This window comes from Bombina bombina, chromosome 2 (assembly GCF_027579735.1).
Source record: "Bombina bombina isolate aBomBom1 chromosome 2, aBomBom1.pri, whole genome shotgun sequence".
NCBI classification, from domain to species: Eukaryota; Metazoa; Chordata; class Amphibia; order Anura; family Bombinatoridae; genus Bombina; species Bombina bombina.
The window spans coordinates 854,861,657-854,883,234 of record NC_069500.1 but is presented as its reverse complement, the minus strand read 5'-3'; the positions used below and the strand labels follow the sequence as shown (position 1 = coordinate 854,883,234).

Here is a 21,578-nt window from a genome sequence, read left to right as displayed (position 1 = left end):
ACTTAGTATATAAAGATTCAACTGTGTAACTGTTTCATGCTTTTTTAAGAGCATCTGCTAACAGCTTTAATGTTATTTATTTTTCTACAACCATATTGTTTCCAATATTATGATTATTTACTTAAAAAAAAATTTAAATAAATATACACCATATATATATATTTTTATTATAGGTAAAAGGTTTACAATATTGTGTAACATTTTCACAAAAGTATTTGTGGTTTAATTTAATAAGGTTTATATTAATGGAAAATTATTTAGCAACTCATTTGATTTATGATTCAACATTAGTTTATAGAACACAAAAGCAATAAAATGTTTGTTGAACTATGTACATGGCAAAGTATTGTTTTTGTTATTTATAATCTTAGAGTTTAAGAGTAAGATGGTATTTCAGAAGTATTTAATTCATAGGGAACCAACCTAATTGTGGATCCAATGTAAAATTGCTTTTGGCTTTAGGATAACTAATTTGTTTCTAAAGCCAAGGAAGGGGGAGGGGAAACAATTTGAAGTCCCAAAGTAAGGCAACTACTAATAATCTAGAAGGTATACTTGATATAAAATTACCATACAACATTTATTCAATATTTTTTCAATTATTTCTTTATCTTGTTAAAATGTTAATATTTAGCCACTTTTCTATGGTATTGGGAAATATAAAATAATAAAGTAAACAATTATATAATGTTTGTGTTGGTAAAAATATTCTGGCAATCAAAAATTCTTTATTTTGTAATCTACAGTACAAATGCATGAAATGTTCTAGTTTTGTGGTAACATTTCTTGACAAAAAGTATATACTTTCTCTGTTTGAAAAAAAAAGTTTGCTTGGCACCTAAATATTTATGTATTCGTAGGACAAAATATGTTCTTGTGATAATGATCAGATGTGTTTTTGTACACTGTTTGGATAGTGCTGCTATTTATTTAAATAATTTAATATTTTTCAACTTACATGACTTTAAGTTAACATTTGTTAACCTAATTTCAGAACACTAAAATTTACTACATTCAAAATATGCACACCTCTGTTTCTTAGCCCAATTCACTGAATACATCTGAGTACTGGACCATCTGATGAGAGATGTGTGAATGACCTGCTGGTGAGTTATAATCTAGCAATTTTGGAGTTTTTCAGCAAATAACATAATCATGTGGTAGTGACCTTCAAATGTTTGAAGTACATGGTAAAACCAAAACACATTTTTAAAAATTTTAGAGATATCAATTATTTTTCCAAACGGAAAAAAGGCTTTTGAATAACATTTTGTTGTATAGAAACATTTTGTTTTCAGCCACTTATTTGTTAGCATAAATTATGCCTTTCTTTATTAAAACAAATAATTAATTATATAGTATAAATATTTATGTATAAAATAGTTTTCAAATAACATTTGCTACTTCTATATTTGGTCATCTTAATTATAATATAATAATAAATTATATAGCATAAATATTTATGTATAAAATAGTTTCCAAATAACATTTGCTACTTCTATATTTGGTCATCATAATTATAATATAACAAATAAAATGTATTTCACAAAACACATTTTAATAACGTGCAAAGCAAACTTCTTTGAGCATAACAGGAAAAAAAAAACTTTGTTTTGGGCTCCATATATTGGAGTCCAAAACAAAGTTTTTTGTCTGGTATGCTCAAAGAAGTTTAAATTTAATACATTTAAATAAGCTAACAAATGCAATGACATTTTTAGACATAAAATGCTAATTTTAGATTTACAATGAAATATTATCATGACATAATATTTATATAAAACAATGAGGTCATATTTAACCCTTTAAAATTGAAATCACGTGATGGTTCATGCGATCACGTGATTTCAATGATGGGATCGGGTCAGGGGGGAGTGTCTATGATACTAGGCATGCCCTCCAGCCCATGATTCCTTTTAGGAAGCTTCTATGGCTTCAGTACAGCCAAACGGTTTGGATGTTCCTTGCCATCCTAATGGCGCTAAAGCCCAGCACAGTTAGGATGGCATGGAACGTCTTAACGGTGGGAAAAGGTTAAACTTTTGTGTACAACTACAGTAGCATAGTTACTATTTTCCATGCCATTGTGGCAACTCTCTTTAAAGGGGCGATAACCCTGATTTTTTTATTTTTTCTGTAATGCAAAGCTGATGCATGGGAGAATCTTAAATTAGCCTCCTATACCAAATCTCTTTCTTTCTCTTGTTAAGTGTGTTCAGTCCACGGGTCATCCATTACTTATGGGATATATTCTCCTTCCCAAGAAGGAGGTCGCGAGAGGAGTTGGAGTTTTTTACTTCATTATTCTTCAATCAAAAGTTTGTTATTTTAAATGGCACCGGAGTGTGCTGTTTTTCTATCTCAGGCAGTATTTGGAAGAAGAATCTGCCTGCGTTTTTTATGATCTTAGCAGACGTAACTAAGATCCACTGGCTGTTCTCGACATTCTGAGGAGTGGGGTAACTTCAGATAATGGGAATAGCATGCGGGGTCCCCCGCAAATGAGGTATGTGCAGTATAATATTTTCTGGGAATGGAATTGACTAAGAAAACACTGCTGTTACCCGTATGATGTAAGTACAGCCTTAAATGCAGTAGTAGCGACTGGTATCAGGCTGATAAATGTATGCGCAGTTGAGTTATTTTCTAGGGACTAGAATTTGACTGAGAAAATACTGTTAATACTGAAATAATGCTTAAGCCTTTATCTGCAGTAGAAGCGACTGGTAGCAGGCTTAGTGATAACTTTGCATGACATTGAAAAAGTTTGTTTTTAAAATGTTTACTGGCATGTTATTCGTTTTGTGAGGTACTTTGGTGATAAATCTTTTTGGGCATGATTTTTTTCCACATGGCTAACGTATTTTTCTGCATAGAAACCGTTATATCAGGTCTCCCACTGTTGTAATATGAGTGGGAGGGGCCTTTTTTTTTTAGCGCCTTGTTGCGCAGTTAAAATTCTAGCACAGTCTTCCTGCTTCTTCCTCCTTGATCCAGGACGTCTCTAGAGAGCTCAGGGGTCTTCAAAATTCGTTTTTGAGGGAGGTAATCAGTCACAGCAGACCTGTGACAGTGTGTTTGACTGTGATAAAAGCGTTAAATCTTAATTTGATTATCCGTTTTTGGGTATTGAGGGGTTAATCATCCTTTTGCTAATGGGTGCAATCCTCTGCTAATTAATACATTTACTGTTAAAAATTGTTGACTATAACTGAATTAGTTCATTGTTATTCAACTGTGTTTTTGAAAAGTGCTGCAGCATTTTTTATATTGCTTGTAAACTTATTGAAAGTGATTTCCAAGCTTGCTAGCTTCATTGCTAGTCTGTTTAAACATGTCTGATACAGAGGAATCTGCTTGTTCATTATGTTTAAAAGCCGATGTGGAACCCAATAGAAAGATGTGTACCAATTGTATTGATATTACTTTAAATAAAAGTCAGTCTTTACCGATAAAAAAATTATCACCAGACAACGAGGGGGAAGTTATGCCATCTAACTCTCCTCACATGTCAGTACCTTCGTCTCCCGCTCGGGAGGTGTGTGAGATTGAGGCGCCAAGTACATCAAGGCCCTTACAAATCACTTTACATGATATGGCTAATGTTATGAAAGAAGTATTATACAATATGCCCGAGTTAAGAGGCAAGCGCGATAGCTCTGGGTTAAGGACAGAGCGCGCCGATGACACGAGAGCCATGTCTGATACTGCGTCACAATTTGCAGAACATGAGGACGGAGAGCTTCATTCTGTGGGTGACGGTTCTGATTCGGGGAGACCGGATTCAGAAATTTTAAATTTAAGCTTGAGAACCTCCGCGTATTGCTAGGGGAGGTGTTAGCGTCTCTGAATAATTGTGACACAGTGGCAATCCCAGAGAAATTATGTAGGCTGGATAAATACTATGCGGTACCGGTGTATACTGACGTTTTTCCTATACCAAAAAGGCTTACAGAGATTATTAGCAAGGAGTGAGATAGACCCGGTGTGCCTTTTTCCCCTCCTCCGATATTTAGAAAAATGTTCCCTATAGACACCACCACACGAGACTTATGGCAGACGGTCCCTAAGGTGGAGGGAGCAGTTTCTACTTTAGCCAAGCGTACCACTATCCCGGTGGAGGATAGCTGTTCTTTCTCAGATCCAATGGATAAAAAATTAGAGGGTTACCTTAAGAAAATGTTTGTTCAACAAGGTTTTATATTACAGCCTCTTGCATGCATTGCGCCTGTCACTGCTGCAGCGGCATTCTGGTTTGAGTCTCTGGAAGAGACGATTCGCACAGCACCATTGGATGAGACTTTGAGCAAGCTTAGAATGCTTAAGCTGGCTAATGCGTTTGTTTCGGATGCCGTAGTGCATTTAACCAAACTTACGGCTATGAATTCCGGATTCGCCATACAGGCGCGCAGAGCGCTATGGCTTAAATCCTGGTCAGCAGATGTAACTTCTAAGTCTAAACTACTGAACATTCCTTTCAAAGGGCAGACCTTATTCGGGCCCGGCTTGAAGGAAATTATTGCTGACATTACTGGAGGTAAGGGCCACACCCTTCCTCAGGACAGGGCCAAATCAAAGGCCAAACAGTCTAATTTTCGTGCCTTTCGTAATTTAAAGGCAGGAGCAGCATCAGCTTCCTCCGCTCCAAAACAGGAAGGAACTACTGCTCGTTACAGACAGGGTTGGAAAGGCAACCAGTCATGGAACAACAAGGGCAAGCAGGCCAGAAAGCCTACTCCCGCCCCTAAGACAGCATGAAGACAGGGCCCCCTTTCCGGAGACGGATCTAGTGGGGGGCAGACTTTCTCTCTTCGCCCAGGCTTGGGCAAGAGATGTACAGGATCCCTGGACGTTGGAGATTATATCTCAGGGATACCTTCTGGATTTCAAAACTTCTCCTCCACAAGGGAGGTTTCATCTGTCAAGGTTATCAACAAACCTAGTAAAGAAAGAGGCATTTCTACAATGTGTACAAGACCTCTTAGTGATGGGAGTGATCCACCCAGTTCCGCGAACGGAACAAGGGCAAGGGTTTTACTCAAATCTGTTTGTGGTTCCCAAAAAAGAGGAACCTTCAGACCAATCTTAGACTTAAAAATCTTAAACAAATTCCTAAGGGTTCCATCGTTCAAGATGGAAACCATTCGGACCATCCTACCCATGATCCAAGAGGGTCAATATATGACCACAGTGGACTTAAAGGATGCCTACCTTCACATACCGATTCACAAACATCATTATCGGTACCTAAGGTTTGCCTTTCTAGACAGGCATTACCAGTTTGTAGCTCTTCCCTTCGGGTTAGCTACGGCCCCGAGAATTTTTACAAAGGTTCTGGGCTCACTTCTGGCGGTACTAAGACCACGAGGCATAGCGGTGGCTCCGTACCTAGACGACATTCTGATACGAGCGTCAAGTTTTCAAAATGCAAAGTCTCATACAGAGATAGTTCTAGCATTTCTGAGGTCGCATGGGTGGAAAGTGAACGTGGAAAAGAGTTCTCTGTTACCACTCACAAGGGTTCCTTTTCTAGGGACTCTTATAGATTCTGTAGAGATGAAGATTTACCTGACGGAGTCCAGGTTATCAAAGATTCTCAATGCTTGCCGTGTCCTTCACTCCATTCCAAGCCCATCAGTAGCTCAGTGCATGGAAGTAATCGGCTTAATGGTCGCGGCAATGGACATAGTGCCATTTGCGCGCCTGCATCTCAGACCACTGCAACTATGCATGCTAAGTCAGTGGAATGGGGATTACTCAGATCTGTCCCCTTTGCTAAATCTGGACCAGGAGACCAGAGATTCTCTTCTCTGGTGGTTGTCACGGGTTCATCTGTCCGAAGGAATGACCTTTCGCAGACCAGATTGGACGATTGTAACAACAGATGCCAGCCTACTAGGCTGGGGAGCAGTCTGGAACTCCCTGAAGGCTCAGGGATCGTGGACTCAGGAGGAGAAACTCCTCCCAATAAACATTCTAGAATTAAGAGCAATATTCAATGCTCTTCTAGCTTGGCCTCAGTTAGCAACACTGAGGTTCATCAGATTTCAGTCGGACAACATCACGACTGTGGCTTACATCAATCATCAAGGGGGAACCAGGAGTTCCCTAGCGATGGTGGAAGTCTCGAAGATAATTCGCTGGGCAGAGTCTCACTCTTGCCACCTGTCAGCGATCTACATCCCAGGCGTGGAGAACTGGAAGACGGATTTTCTAAGTCGCCAGACTTTTCATCCGGGGGAGTGGGAACTTCACCCGGAGGTATTTGCTCAACTGATTCGTTGTTGGGGCAAACCGGATCTGGATCTCATGGCATCTCGCCAGAACGCCAAGCTTCCTTGTTACGGATCCAGGTCCAGGGACCCGGGAGCGGTGCTGGTAGATGCACTAGCAGCCCCTTGGGTTTTCAACATAGCTTATGTGTTTCCACCTTTTCCGTTGCTACCTCGACTGATTGCCAGGATCAAACAGGAGAGAGCATCTGTGATTCTGATAGCGCCTGCGTGGCCACGCAGGACCTGGTATGCAGACCTAGTGGACATGTCGTCCTGTCCACCATGGTCTCTACCCCTGAGGCAGGACCTTCTAATTCAGTGTCCTTTCAACCATCCAAACCTAATTTCTCTGAGGCTGACTGCTTGGAAATTGAACGCTTGATTCTATCAAAGCGTGGGTTTTCGGATTCGGTTATTGATACATTAATACAGGCTCGGAAACCTGTTACCGGAAAAATTTACCATAAGATATGGTTTAAATATTTATATTGGTGTGAATCCAAGAGTTACTCATGGTGTAAGGTTAGGATTCCTAGGATATTGTCCTTTCTACAAGAGGGTTTAGAAAAGGGCTTATCCGCTAGTTCACTAAAGGGACAGATTTCTGCTCTGTCTATTCTTTTTCACAAGCGTCTGGCAGAGAATCCAGACGTCCAGGCCTTTTGTCAGGCTTTGGCTAGAATTAAGCCTGTGTTTAAAACTGTTGCTTCTCCTTGGAGCTTAAACTTGGTTCTTAAAGTTCTTCAGGGTGTTCCGTTTTAACCCCTTCATTCCATTGATATTAAACTTTTATCTTGGAAAGTTCTGTTTTTGATGGCTATTTCCTCGGCTCGGAGAGTCTCTGAGTTATCTGCCTTACATTGTGATTCCCCTTATCTGATCTTTCATTCAGACAAGGTAGTCCTGCGTACTAAACCTGGGTTTTTACCTAAGGTTGTTTCTAACAGGAATATCAATCAAGAAATTGTTGTTCCATCTTTATGTCCTAATCCTTCTTCAAAGAAGGAACGTCTTTTGCATAATCTAGACGTGGTCCGTGCCCTGAAGTTCTACTTACAGGCAACTAAAGATTTTTGTCAAACTTCTTCTCTGTTTGTCGTTTACTCTGGACAGAGGAGAGGTCAAAAGGCTTCGGCTACCTCTCTCTCTTTTTGGCTTTGTAGCATAATACGTTTAGCCTATGAGACTGCTGGACAGCAGCCTCCTGAACGAATTACAGCTCATTCCACTAGAGCTGTGGCTTCCACTTGGGCCTTTAAGAATGAGGCCTCTGTTGAACAGATTTGCAAGGCTGCAACTTGGTCTTCACTTCATACTTTTTCCAAATTTTACAAATTTGATACTTTTGCTTCTTCGGAAGCTGTTTTTGGGAGAAAGGTTCTACAGGCAGTGGTTCCTTCTGTTTAAAGTCCCTGCCTTGCCCCTCCCATCATCCGTGTACTTTAGCTTTGGTATTGGTATCCCATAAGTAATGGATGACCCGTGGACTGAACACACTTAACAAGAGAAAACATAATTTATGCTTACCTGATAAATTTATTTCTCTTGTAGTGTGTTCAGTCCATGGCCCGCCCTGTCTTTTTTTAGGCAGGTTCTAAAATTTTAAATTATAACTCCAGTCACCACTGCACCCTATAGTTTCTCCTTTCTCGTCTTGTTTCGGTCGAATGACTGGATATGACATGTGAGGGGGGGAGCTATATAGCAGCTCTGCTTGGGTGATCCTCTTGCAACTTCCTGTTGGGAAGGAGAATATATCCCATAAGTAATGGATGACCCGTGGACTGAACACACTACAAGAGAAATAAATTTATCAGGTAAGCATAAATTATGTTTTTTGCTACAATCTCTGCTTCAATTTTCACGTATTTCCAAGCCCTTCCCGAGAGTCATTATATAAGTGCAATCACAGTGCAAATATGTGTGTAAACATGGGACCTGCACATGTGCACTTTGAAGCTGCTGATGTCAGAGAATTTTGACAGAGGGTGTGCGCCCGACACTGAAGCATAAACACATCTATCATTCCATCAGCACCTGTTATTGCCCTTGTTTGACTCATATTTCCCCACTGCGTAAGCCCTCACCCTTCATTAGTTTCTCAAAAATTTTTACTCCAAGGTCTTGTGTTTAGAAAAATAATTAATGAGGGTGCAAATCTTTTTGAGTAGGCTTTTTTTTTTAACTAAAGAAGCTTCATTTTTAAAATAAAGTGAATTACATTCTTTCATATATTTATACCAGGGCATTTTAGTTTGTAAAGGCACTTTTGCATAGTTTACTTTACCTTCAACCCATTACAGACAAAGTTGGTAAAGCTCTGAATCTTTTTATTGGGTGTTGCCATCTTCAAATGTATGTATTGTTGTATCCTGTGCAAGTGGCTATTTGCTTTCACAGATTAGTGATGGTACTAGCTTTTTGACAGCTGCACCTTGCACTTTTAGTTCTTACATTTTTAGAATCTTACATTTGTTTACACAGTTTAAGATGCATAGCAAATATATATATAAAAAACAATAATAATATAGAGCAATCCAGTGTCTACAAAAACCATAGAGCTCCCACGCTGTGCACTTAAAACCATAGACAACCGTATTGGTGATATGTGAATGTGCACTGCTTCTCTCACAGGTTAGGAGAATACTTAAACTGAAAGATGACAGTGTCTGGTGTGAAGATGCAGAGCTTCACTAACCAGCACTTCAACAGCTTTGAAGAGAGCTATAGACACAAGATGAAAAACAATAGTGTGGTAAGCAGTATGATTACTGCTTACCACACTCATGCTACCAGTTCAATGTCCCTTTAAATATCAGAAACCAGTAAATAGTTAAGTATTTACTATATAACATATGAACTACTAGATTATCCTAAATCATCATTAAATAATTTTGTTCTTAAAGGACTATTAGCACAATCTAAAACTTATAAATCCTAGTAAAGCCATGTTATGGGCTAGGTAAAATAATTTATTTGACTTTAAGCCTTGTGTGTGTTTGTGCGTGTGTGTTTGTGTATACTAGGAGGAGGAATTGTTTAATTGCTTTTTCTCTTTCTCTGGCTCCCCAGTTCCTTGCTGTTTAATTACATGTTTTGTATGTTAATCCAATTTTTAAAATTATTATTTTATTTTTTAAATTGTGTGTTGGTCAAACAACTTTAAAGGGACATAAAATCCCACATACAGTGTCCATTTTAGGACATCCTTGCTCACTCCTCCAATACTCCCTCCTTTAAAACTCTATGCTCCCTCCTGCAAAACTCCCTCCTTTCTCCTCCCTCCCCCAAAACTCCCTCCTTTCTCCTCCCTCCCCCAAAACTCCCTCCTCCAAAACTCCCTCCTCCATCCTTTAAAACTCCATGCTCCCTCCTGCAAAACTCCCTCCTTTCTCACCCCTCCTGTAAAACTCCCTCCTCCATCCTCTAAAACTCTATGCTACCTCCCTGAAAACTCCATTGTACGTCAGTTATCACACATCAGGAATCAGGTGTCAGACACCAGGTGTCAGACATCAGGTGTCAGACGTCAGGTATCAGACGTCAGACATCCGGTATCAGAAGTCAAGTATCAGGTGTCAGACATCAGGTCTCAGGTGTCAGACATCAGGTATCAGACGTCAGGTATCAGACGTCAGGTGTCAGACGTCAGGTGTCAGACGTCAGGTGTCAGACGTCAGGTGTCAGACATCAGGTATCAGATGTCAGGAATCAGGTGTCAGACATCAGGACTCAGGAGTCAGACATCAGGAGTCAGACATCAGGTATCAGACATCAGGACTCAGGTGTCAGACATCAGGTGTTAGACATCAGGTATCAGACGTCAGACATCAGGTCTCAGGTGTCAGACGTCAGGTATCAGACATCAGGTCTCAGGTGTCAGACATCAGGTGTCAGGAGTCAAACATCAGGTGTCAGACATAATTTTGAAAAAATATCTGTTTATAATGTATTTTTTTTTCATCAGGCAATCATATAATCCTTCAACTATCAATGCCATCCTATTTACGGTGTCCATTTTAGGACTTCCTTGCTCCCTCCTCCAATACTCCCTCCTCCCATACTCCCTCCTCCCTCCTTTAAAACTCCATGCTCCCTCCTAAAAACTCTCTCCTTTCTCCTCCCTCCCCCAAAACTCCCTCCTCCATCCTTTAAAACTCCATGCTCCCTCCTGAAAAACTCCCTCCTTTATCCCCAGCTTGTAGTATATAAACTCCTGAACAGATATATATCACAACATTTAAAAAATATACAAGGATGGCTTTGATATTTCATGGATTTTGCTGTGATATTGTGCAATTTACGAAAAAATATATATATATATTTGTTATATTTCAAAAATATACATTTTAGCTTGTAGTATATACAAGGATGGCTTTGACACCTGAGTCCTGACACCTGAGTCCTGACACCTGAGTCCTGACACCTGAGTCCTGACACCTGAGTCCTGACACCTGAGTCCTGACACCTGAGTCCTGACGTCTGAGTCCTGACGTCTGAGTCCTGACGTCTGAGTCCTGAGTCCTGACGTCTGAGTCCTGACGTCTGAGTCCTGACGTCTGAGTCCTGACGTCTGAGTCCTGACGTCTGAGTCCTGACGTCTGATGTCTGATGTCTGACGTCTGATGTCTGATGTCTGACGTCTGATGTCTGATGTCTGACGTCTGACTCCTGACGTCTGACTCCTGACGTCTGACTCCTGACGTCTGACTCCTGACGTCTGACTCCTGACGTCTGACATCTGATTCCTGATACCTGATGTCTGATAACTGAGGTACAATAGAGTTTTCAGGGAGGTAGCATAGAGTTTTAGAGGATGGAGGAGGGAGTTTTACAGGAGGGGGGATAAAGGAGGGAGTTTTTTCAGGAGGGAGCATGGAGTTTTAAAGGATGGAGGAGGGAGTTTTGGGGGAGGGAGGAGAAAGGAGGGAATATTGGAGGAGGGAGCAAGGATGTCCTAAAATGGACACCGTACCCACATTTTTCTTTTATTATTTAGGTAGAACATACAAGTTTAAACAACTTTCCCGTTTACTTCTATTATCAAATTAGTTTCATTCCCCTGGTATCATTTGTTGAAAGAGCAGCAATGTCCTACTAGTTTCTAACTACATGGGTGAGCCAATGGCAATCTGTATATATATATATGCAGCCAGCAATCAGCAGCTATTACCTGGGTTCTTTGCTGCTCTGAGCTTACCTAGATAAACCTTTCAGCAAAGGATAACAAGAGACTGAAGCACATTTGTTGAACATTGTATGCTCTGTCTAAATCATTAATTTTTATTATGACCTTACTGTCCCTTTAAGCAAGGAAAATTATGCATTTTAAAAATGCACAAGATTTATTATACTTTAAAAAATAACATAATAACTGCAATACCCTGGTACATTATGGTACATTTTATGTAGTCCAAATCACTCTGCAGGAATAAAAACATTGTAAGTGAGAAATTATACATCAATTAAAGGTCTGCAACCTGTCTGAGGCTGTATAATGACCTGGCTAGGTCAAGCAAAGTTCTCATATTAAACCTAAAGATATCATGATCAAAAATAAGGGTGAACAAACTGTATATTAATGTTTTTCATTGTCTCTAAACATAGCAAGTTCTCTAGTACAAAGCGTACTGTATATGAATGCTCTTAAAACATCTGTATCAGTAAATAAACAATATGTCAAATGTGTGCGGTGTTAAATGTCTTAACAATTATTGTCCATAAGATTAATTTCATTAAAATATTTTAATCTTTTTTGTCTTTGGTAAAAATATTGTTGATCAATGTTACTATCTATTGTCGGCTTATTCTAATGTCCTAATATAGAAGTCCTAATGTATGAGAGTAGTCTAAAAAAAACAAGTACGGCAAACTTATAATTTATGAAAACTATTCTCATTATTGTTCATACTAAAAAATCCCAAACTTTTTAAAACATAAAGTGTAAGAATATACCCACCATGCTATTGTTTTTTTCTGCTGTGCCTGCATCTCTCTTGAAAGTCATTCTCTTAACTGTTTACTAATGCTGGTTATTCAAATTCCATATCATCATACTGGGCACCGCTATCTTGGAGGTTCGCTATTCTTGAACTCTGTGACAGAAGCTGTGCGCATTCACAGATGAGTGACAATTGTATTGTGCGCTTCCGTGTAGTGTGCCTGATACAGTGCGGGAGCTTTACATTTTTGCAGTGGCTGCATTGCTCTATGTTATTGGCATGGCCATTTTTATAGTTGTATATGTTGTGTAACTATTAAACTATGTCTAAAAACTACAAAAATGTAAACTTTGAATGAGTTAGCACTCCTGTCACAAGCTGCAAGAATATGTGCGCCGTCCTTTATGAAAATGTAGAACTTCAAGTGGCACATATAAAGGGATAAAAGAAGAGAATGGCTCTGAAGAGAGCTACAGGCATAGAAGGAAAAACATCATCACTATGAGTATTACCATTTTGATAAAGTTGTGCCCAACAGTTTTACATCTCTTAATAAAATTATATTTTACTGGCAGGAAATGCAGTTAAAATATTTACTTTCTTTTATTTTCTTAAACAAAAATAATAGAAAATTACAGTTTTAAAGTCTTCATTTAATATAAATACAGAACTGTAATTTAACATTTACATTCCTGGGAAAATATAACTTATTCATGAGTTCAAAGAGATACTAAAACTAATGACAACGCCTATAAAGGCAAACTTCTTACCCATTTTCCAGCTTTGACTGAAAACATACATACATACATACATAAATGCATACATAAATACATACATGCATACATAAATAAATACATACATGCGTACATAAATAAATGCATGAACACATAAATACATACATAAATGCATACATAAATACATGTATGCATACATAAATACAGTAGCTCACAAAAGTACACCCCTCACATTTTTGTAATTTTTTTATTATAATCTTTTCATGTGACAACACTGAAGAAATGGCACTTTGCTACAATGTAAAGTAGTCAGTGTACCGCCTGTATAATAGTGTAAATTTGCTGTCCCCTCAAAATAATTAAACACATCCATTAATGTCTAAACCGTTGGCAACAAAAGTGAGTACACCCCTAAGTGGAAATGTCCAAATTGGGCCTAAAGTGTCAATATTTTGTGTGGCCACCATTATTTTCCAGCACCGCCTTAACCCTCTTGGGCATGAAGTTCACCAGAGCTACACAGGTTGCCACTGGAGTCCTCTTCCACTCCTCCATGATGACATCACAGAGCTGGTGGATGTTAGAGACCTTGCGCTCCCTCACCTTCTGTTTGAGGATGCCCCACAGATCAATAGGGTTTAGGTCTGTAGACATGCTTGGCCAGTCCATCATCTTTACCCTCAGCTTCTTTAGCAAGGCAGTGGTCATCTTGGAGGTGTGTTGGGGTCGTTATCATGTTGGAATGCTGCCCTGTGGCCCAGTCTCCAAAGGGAGGGGATTATGCTCTGCTTTAGTATGTCACAGTACATGTTGGCATTCATGGTTTCCTCAATGAACTGCAGCTCCCCAGTGCCGGCAGAACTCATGCAGGCCCAGACCATGACACTCCCATCACCATGCTTGACTGTAGGCAAGACTTGTCTTTGTACTCCTCATCTGGTTGTCACCAAACACTCTTGACACCATCTGAACCAAATAAGTTTATCTTGGTCTCATCGGACCACAGGACATGGTTCCAGTAATCCATGTCCTTAGTCTGCTTGTCTTCAGCAAACTGTTTGCAGGCTTTCTTGTGCATCATCTTTAGAAGAGGCTTTCTTCTGGGATGACAGCCATGCAGACCAATTTGATGCAGTGTGCGACGTATAGTCTGAGCACTGACAGGCTGACCCCCCACCCCTTCAACCTCTGCAGCAATGCTGGCAGCACTCATACGTCTATTTCCCAAAGACAACCTTTGGATATGACGCTGAGCATGTGCACTCAACTACTTTGGTCGACCATGGCAACGCCTGTTCTGAGTGGAACCTGTCCTATGAAACCGATGTATGGTCTTGCCCACCATGCTGCAGCTCAGTTTCAGGGTCTTGGCAATCTTCGTATAGCCTAAGCCATCTTTATGTAGAGCAACAATTCTTTTTTTCAGATCCTCAGAGAGTTCTTTGCCATGAGGTGCCATGTTGAACTTCCAGTGACCAGTATGATAGAGTGTGAGAGTGATAACACCAAATTTAATACAGCTGCTCCCCATTCATACCTGAGACCTTGTAAAACTAACAAGTCACATGACACCGGGGAGGGAAAATGGCTAATTGGGCCCAATTTGGACATTTCCACTTAGGGGTGGACTCACTTTTATTGCTAACAGTTAAGACATTAAAATTTACACTGTTTTACAGACTGTACACTCACTACTTTACATTGTAGCAAAGTGTCATTTCTTCAGTGTTTCACATGAAAAGATAAAATAAAATATTTACAAAAATTAGGTTTTTTATGCACCCATTTGTTTGCAAGAATCAGAGGAACTTGTGGTTATTTAAAAAGGTTTAGTTTAAGAAACCACTAGCAATGAAGGGTATTAAAGTACTGGAACCTATACAATGTAGATACTAGTGGTAACGGTGAATTACTTAGTTTTAATCCTTCTGCAATTACTTGTGGGCTGACTTGTAGCAGGTGTAAGTACTTTTTTTTACCAGGTAAAGTCTTGATGACACTGGGATTTGTAAAACTGCTAACCACAATTCATACCAACAAGGCTATGCAAATAACCTTTAGTCGGTTGCAGCAAGTATAGCCCATATCTTTTGTTTGCATGTATAATCAATTAGGCTGGTATTTATGTCCTTATATAATTATCCATATGTGTATTTTTATTTCAGTAAGATCAATTTAAAATAAAGTAGCTTTGGAAACAATTGGAAACATTAAATAAATACTTTTAAATAAATACACTTTATATATTTAAAGGATTCACACTACTTTTTTCTGATTTTCAAATACTTATAAATTTTGAATGAGCTAAAGAAATTGGTTGAAAAGTAATAAACTGAATTTGTTGTTTAAAAGTTATAATGTATGATTTTTTTTTCTAGTATAGAGAGGGGAATATTCACACAATGCTATATTAAAAACTGCCAAGCCATGAAATTTGACTAAGAAATTGAGATTTTGCGTGGTTTATTCTTACTTTAGTTTAGAAAAAAAAAGAATTGCTCATTCATTCCAGAGATATAAAGCTTTGACGCTGCATTATATTGATGTGTAATGTGAATGTGCTAAAAGAGGGGAAATTATACACATAAATGCGCAGATGGTATTTACAATACTGCATCAGCATTTTTAAATAAAAGGGGTTTTTTTTATATCAATAAAAACTTAAAACAATATAACTTTTAGGTTGATTCAAAAGTGTTGAGTCTATCTGTAGATAAATCAATTTGATCAGTTATACTGCTAGCTTAAGTAGTATAAGTAGCAGTCATATTTATTCTTATGAATGAACTGAAACTAGTACCAGCTTGTATAATGTAGAAGATTAATTTATATGTGTTTTCACCAGATATTAAATATTTTTAAAAGTTAGCATACCTTCAAATATGATATGATTTTAGGATTTTGATAACAAATACATAAATTGATACCATTTTAGTTGAGAATTTATCAGGTGATAGCAAACATATTTAAAGTCATGAAGGTTTTTTTTTTTTTTATACTATGTTTGCAACTGGAATTAAGTCTAGCCCATAATTTGTTATTGTACAAAGTATATTTTTGCCCCAGATTTATAAAAAAATAATTTGCTGAGAACTAAGCGGATCGTGACGGATACCTCACAAGCCCAGCTGAGATTGGGACAGATGGCAGATAAGTTTAGAGCTTGGGGTTATCTAAAGAAAGTTGTACAAGATAATCTTATTAGAGTACAACAGATGAACAGAGAAACATTGTTAACTCCCAAACCAAAGATTGAGCTCCAATTCTCAGTATCTCTAGTTACCCAATATGGTCTCCATAGTAGGAAGTTAAGATCCATGATATCCAAACATTCGTATCTGTTGCAAGAAGATTCACATACATCACAAATATTTAAAAATTCTCCATTATTCTCTTATGGAAGGAATAGAAACCTGAGGGATTAATTCGTTAGGGCAGACTTGGGTTCTATAAATCCGACCCTACCCCTCCAAAAAAAGGTTCTTTCCCATGCTATAGTTGTGCACAATGTAATTCCCTCATTAAAGGTGATTTTGTAACACATCCACATAATGGATGTAAGATCAATATTAGAAATACATATACTTGTAACTCAAGTTACATAATTTGTCATTAAATGCCCGTGTGGGCAGGCATATGTAGGAGAGATGACACAGTGTGTTAGGGAATGAATTAGACCGCACAAGACATCTATCAATAATGGAGATTATGATGCTCCAGTGGCTTTTCATTTTCTCACCCACTCACACAATAAGAGCCAACTTAGGTTTCAGATTGTGGATGATGTTCCACCTCTTAGAAGAGGGGGTGATAGACAGAAGGCTCTATTTCATAAGGAAGCACAGTGGATTAGAAAATTAGACACACTGACCCCTAGGGGCTTAAATAGGGATATATCTTGGGGTTCCTTCATTTGAAGATATTTGTCATTTATTGGATTATACTATGGATTAATTATCTAAAGATCCCCTAAATATTTGAAGTATAGACCTATATTACACTAATTTCTGTACCATGTTACTATTTGTGCGATATTCCACAGTCACAGCCCTATTTAGCTGAGTGTCATAACATCACTCTATGCGTCTCCCATTGTTTATTTTTATTTTTATTTTCATTCTTTTGTCTATGCCTATTTTTTTATGTTTTCTTTATGTGTTGTATATAAAGGAAATATGGATTAGTCGACTTTAAAGTCTCCCTTTGCCTTGCATTATATGTACATAAAGTGCTTTAAGATAGTGTTCATTTAGCCAGAATAAGTATGTGAGTGAGATTTAGATAAGGAAGGTGTGTTTCGAATGATCCTATCACATATGAGATGTGAACTATAAGAGGCAGTGAACACTATGACGTGTCAGACTCCTTGAGAAAGGGCAGAGCCCGAAACGCGCATCCGAGTATTTGACTAAGGCGGTATTTACAAATCCACCATATACATGGGTTTCCCTGCAATGCTATTTCAACCTGTCGATTGCCTCTGATTACTGATATATGTGATACTTTGGTGCAAGTCATCACGCTCACTGAGCATTACACAAAGCCGGACAAAGCCTTTGCAAGAGCCGAGAGATGACACGCTCATAGAGCGATATCCGACAGGAAGCCAGACAGAATTTCAGCAAGTATACTCGGTGTCTATTGTATTGCAAAGTGTTATAATATACATCTTTATTTCTATATTCCTTGTGACACTCTTCGCTGTGTGTTCTCAGTGAGATTTATTATAGCAAGTTTTGCACCTTACGCATTAGCATCAGCAGGTTTTGAACTAAATCAGTGACTAAGCTGTGTGTGTTGCTAATTTAAGTTGTCTTGTATGTACGACAAGTTGATGTGATAGACCTCAGTTCGAAAGGGTATAAGACCCAGAATAACGGGTGGTCATTATATATATGGTGGTTGACATACTGGCAGTGAACTGTGTGTATTGAACTACAATCAAGCTCAACAGTTTGTGACATTACATGTGGATTACAAAAATTACCATTCACATAAAGTTTGTAGTGAGCTTCAATCAAGCCTAATACATGGTTACATTACATATATGGATTACAAAGTATCAACACATGATATTGGGCTTTTTGGTTCACACCATTGAACTGCGTAATTTTTGTAAATACACCTCTTTTTTTTTCTCCTTAGGGACGCCTAAGGGGGAGTGTTATGTATGTCTGTGTATGCTGTATGCGAGTCTGTGTAAGGATAGGTTAGGTATCTTTTTTGATATGTCTTTTTGACATTAGTTTTTCAATGTATTATACTGTTGAAACTCTATGATTATTTCATTAGTATTAAATTATTTCATTGCAACCAGTTAGGAGTGCTGAGTATTTTTGTATATTGTATACTAGTGGGTATGTAGGCGATACCTTACTCTTGCGCCCTGTCTTGTTTTGATATTTTGTCTACTAAGTAGTGCTGTTATTTTGTTATTGATTTGATATTTAAAGTCATGAAGGTTTTTTTTTTATTGATACTATGTTTGCAACTGGAATTAAGTCTAGCCCATAATTTGTTATTGTACAAAGTATATTTTTGCCCCAGATTTACTAAAAAATAATTTTTACAGATTCCATTAAAAATTTGACCCATTTAACACAAGCGATCATACCCCAAAATTCTGTTTCTAGTCAGAAATGTATCTAACCCATTTTTAAATGTATCTAAGGTATTAACATTCACTTCCTCTGTAGGCAACAAGTTCCACAATTTGATTGCTCTTACAGTTAAAAACTGTTGCTGGAGATTAAATCTCATTTCATCCAGCCTTAAATTGTGACCTCTTGTCAAAAAATATTTCCTTGAAATAAACAGTGCTTTTGTCAACACTTTATATGGACCTTGAATACATTTATATATAGTAATCATATCACCTCTCATGTACCTTTTTTTTCTAGGGAAGACAGACAAATATTGGTTAACCTATCCTCATAGTTTCAATTCTCCAAACTCTGCAATGTATTATTTTGAGATTGGTCCCCAAGACTGCACTCCATACTTAAGGTGGAATCTTGCTAGGAATTTATATAGTGACGGAATTATGCTTTTCTCCTTTGCATCATGCCTCTTTAATACATGCTAGTATCTCATTAGCCTTAGAAGCCACTGCCCTGCATTGTCCACCCATTTTAGTTTGTTATCTATAACCACACCCAGATACCTTTCCTCCTCTGTTTGGCTAAGTCTAGGCCCATTTAAATAATAAGTAGTCTGCTTATTTTTACTTTCAAAATGTAGAACTTTACATTTTCTAGTTTTAAATCTCATTTTCCATTTACCAGACCATTATTCCAATTTTTATAAATACCCTTTGCAATGCAATTTCATCCTGCATTGACCTTATACAACTTTGTATGATCTGTAAAAATTGTAAAAATAGAGATGTTGCAAGTCATTCATACAAATATTAAAAGAACAGGGCCCAGTACTGATCCCAGGAGGACTCAACTAATTACCTTTGCCCAATCTGAGTATGATCAATTTACTACTACACATTGCTCCCTGTCATTTATCCAGCTATTCATAGTCCCTTGTTTTTGTACAGTAATCTCTCTCTGTATCAAAAGCCTTTGCAAAATCCAAGTATAACACATCAACTGCTTCCCCTTTATCTATATTTTTACTTCCTCGTAGAATCTAATTAGATTAGTTTGACATGATCAATTTCTCATAAAACCATGCTGATTTGGATTCATAATCTTGTTTACATGAATATACCCATTATTATAATCCCTTCAAGTATCATCCCTACTAGCAATGTCAGACAGAATGATCTATAGCTTCCTGGATCATCCCTGCTTCCCTTTTTAAAAAGTAGCACCACATCAGCTTTACTCCAGTATTGGGGTACTATGCCTGAGGATAATGAGTCTTGAAAAATTCAAACTAGAGATATGGCTATAACATACCTTAACTATTCCTTAAAACCCTTTGGTGTATTCCCTCTAAACCTGGAGTTTTATTTACCTTAAAATCATCCTGTTTTTCACTGATATCATCTAGAGATACCCCAGTTATTGGTATGGGTGTGTATGCTAGTTTACTTTGTTGTTTATTCATTTTAGTTTACCTAATTGTGCTCAGGATGGGATTTGCATGCAGTCTGTCAAATTAGCTGCATTTAATCATGAAAATTATGAAACTTCAGTTTAATTAGGAATACTAAGTCATGCATTTGAAGCATTTTTTAGAATGCAGAATTATTCAGACCACATTAATTAATATTTGCATAGTGATTTCCTTTATTTGATGTAAGCATTTTCAGAATTTGAAGTAAACATATTTTTGTCTTCAGGTCTATTTGTGCACCATTTTTTCATGGAAATAAATTAGACATTGTCATGAAAGGACATTCTTCTATTTATAATAGTTATTGAAATATTATTGCTACATTTTTAATTAAAGATATATTTTTAAGAATTATATACAGTGGTAATATCAGTGGGTGAGTGAGAGTTCTTATACATGGATAAACAAATCAACATAAAGGGGTAGATTTATTAAGCAGCAGATGCTGCATCAATACCCCATTGTTTCTGGCCCACCAGAAATGGAAGTTAAAGGGGCAGTAAACCTACAAAATAATGTTATATAATTCTGCACATAGTGCAGAATTATATAACATTATCTTAGCGCAAAATTTATGCAACATAATATTGCAGCTAAAATTTGATAATAAAAGAGGATTTTTCAGATTCTTCAGACCACCACTCTTTGCTCTACTGAGCGGGTCTGGTTTTCCCCCTGAGCGCATCTGAGCAGCTGTTTAGTCACAGCCCGGCCCGATTGCGCAATTACACTCAATCTGATAGCAGGAGTGAGCTACATTGAGTGTAATGGTGCGATTGGGGACGGGCTGTGACTAGACAGCTGCCCAGATGCGCTCAGGGGGAAAACCAGACCCGCTCAGTAGAGCAAGAGCGGCGGTCTGAAAAATCCTCTTTTATAATCAAATTTTAGCTACAATATTATGTTGCATAAAGTTTGCGCTAAGATAATGTTATATAATTCTGCACTATGTGCAGAATTATATAACATTATTTTGTATGTTTACTGCCCCTTTAAGAAGCAACGGTCGTAAGACTGCTGCTTCTTAACTTCTCCACCACCTTTTAGGTGGAGGACTGCAATCATCCCAATCTGATCCAATCAGGATGATTGACACCCACTGCTAGCGGCCATTGTGCAATATCAAATGCCGACAGCATATGCTGTCGTCACTTAGCGAAGTCGAGCGGACCTGATTCGCGATAGCGAATCATGTTCGCTCGACCTTTAATAAATCTACCCAAAAGTGTGAGAATTCTGTATATCACAATAATAGTTGTGTTTTATTTATTTGCTCAATTTGAGAGAATTTTTAAATCATTTTTTTACCTTTTAACCAGAAGTTAGAAAAATAAATGTTACCTTATTTGACTTTCAAGTATAGAAAAAAAAAAATCAAGAAAGATATTGGATTTTAATTGGATTATTATAAATAGCTAAACTAATGTAGGAATTGGTGTATTAATTTGTAAGATAATGTTTTTATCTAATTTCTGGAGCCTTCCACTAAATTTATTACTTATTACTTTAAGAAGAGTAAGTTTATTTAAATGTAATTTTTACCAGTTTAAGTTATT

General features: G+C 37.7%; 1 protein-coding gene across 1 annotated transcript in view; it reads left to right on the top strand.

Annotated features, from left to right (window-relative positions):
• ADGRL3 (adhesion G protein-coupled receptor L3) overlaps positions 1 to 21,578 on the top strand; it is a 1,741,359-nt gene that overhangs the window by 1,673,090 nt on the left and 46,691 nt on the right. The gene's annotated exons all lie outside the window — the stretch shown is intronic.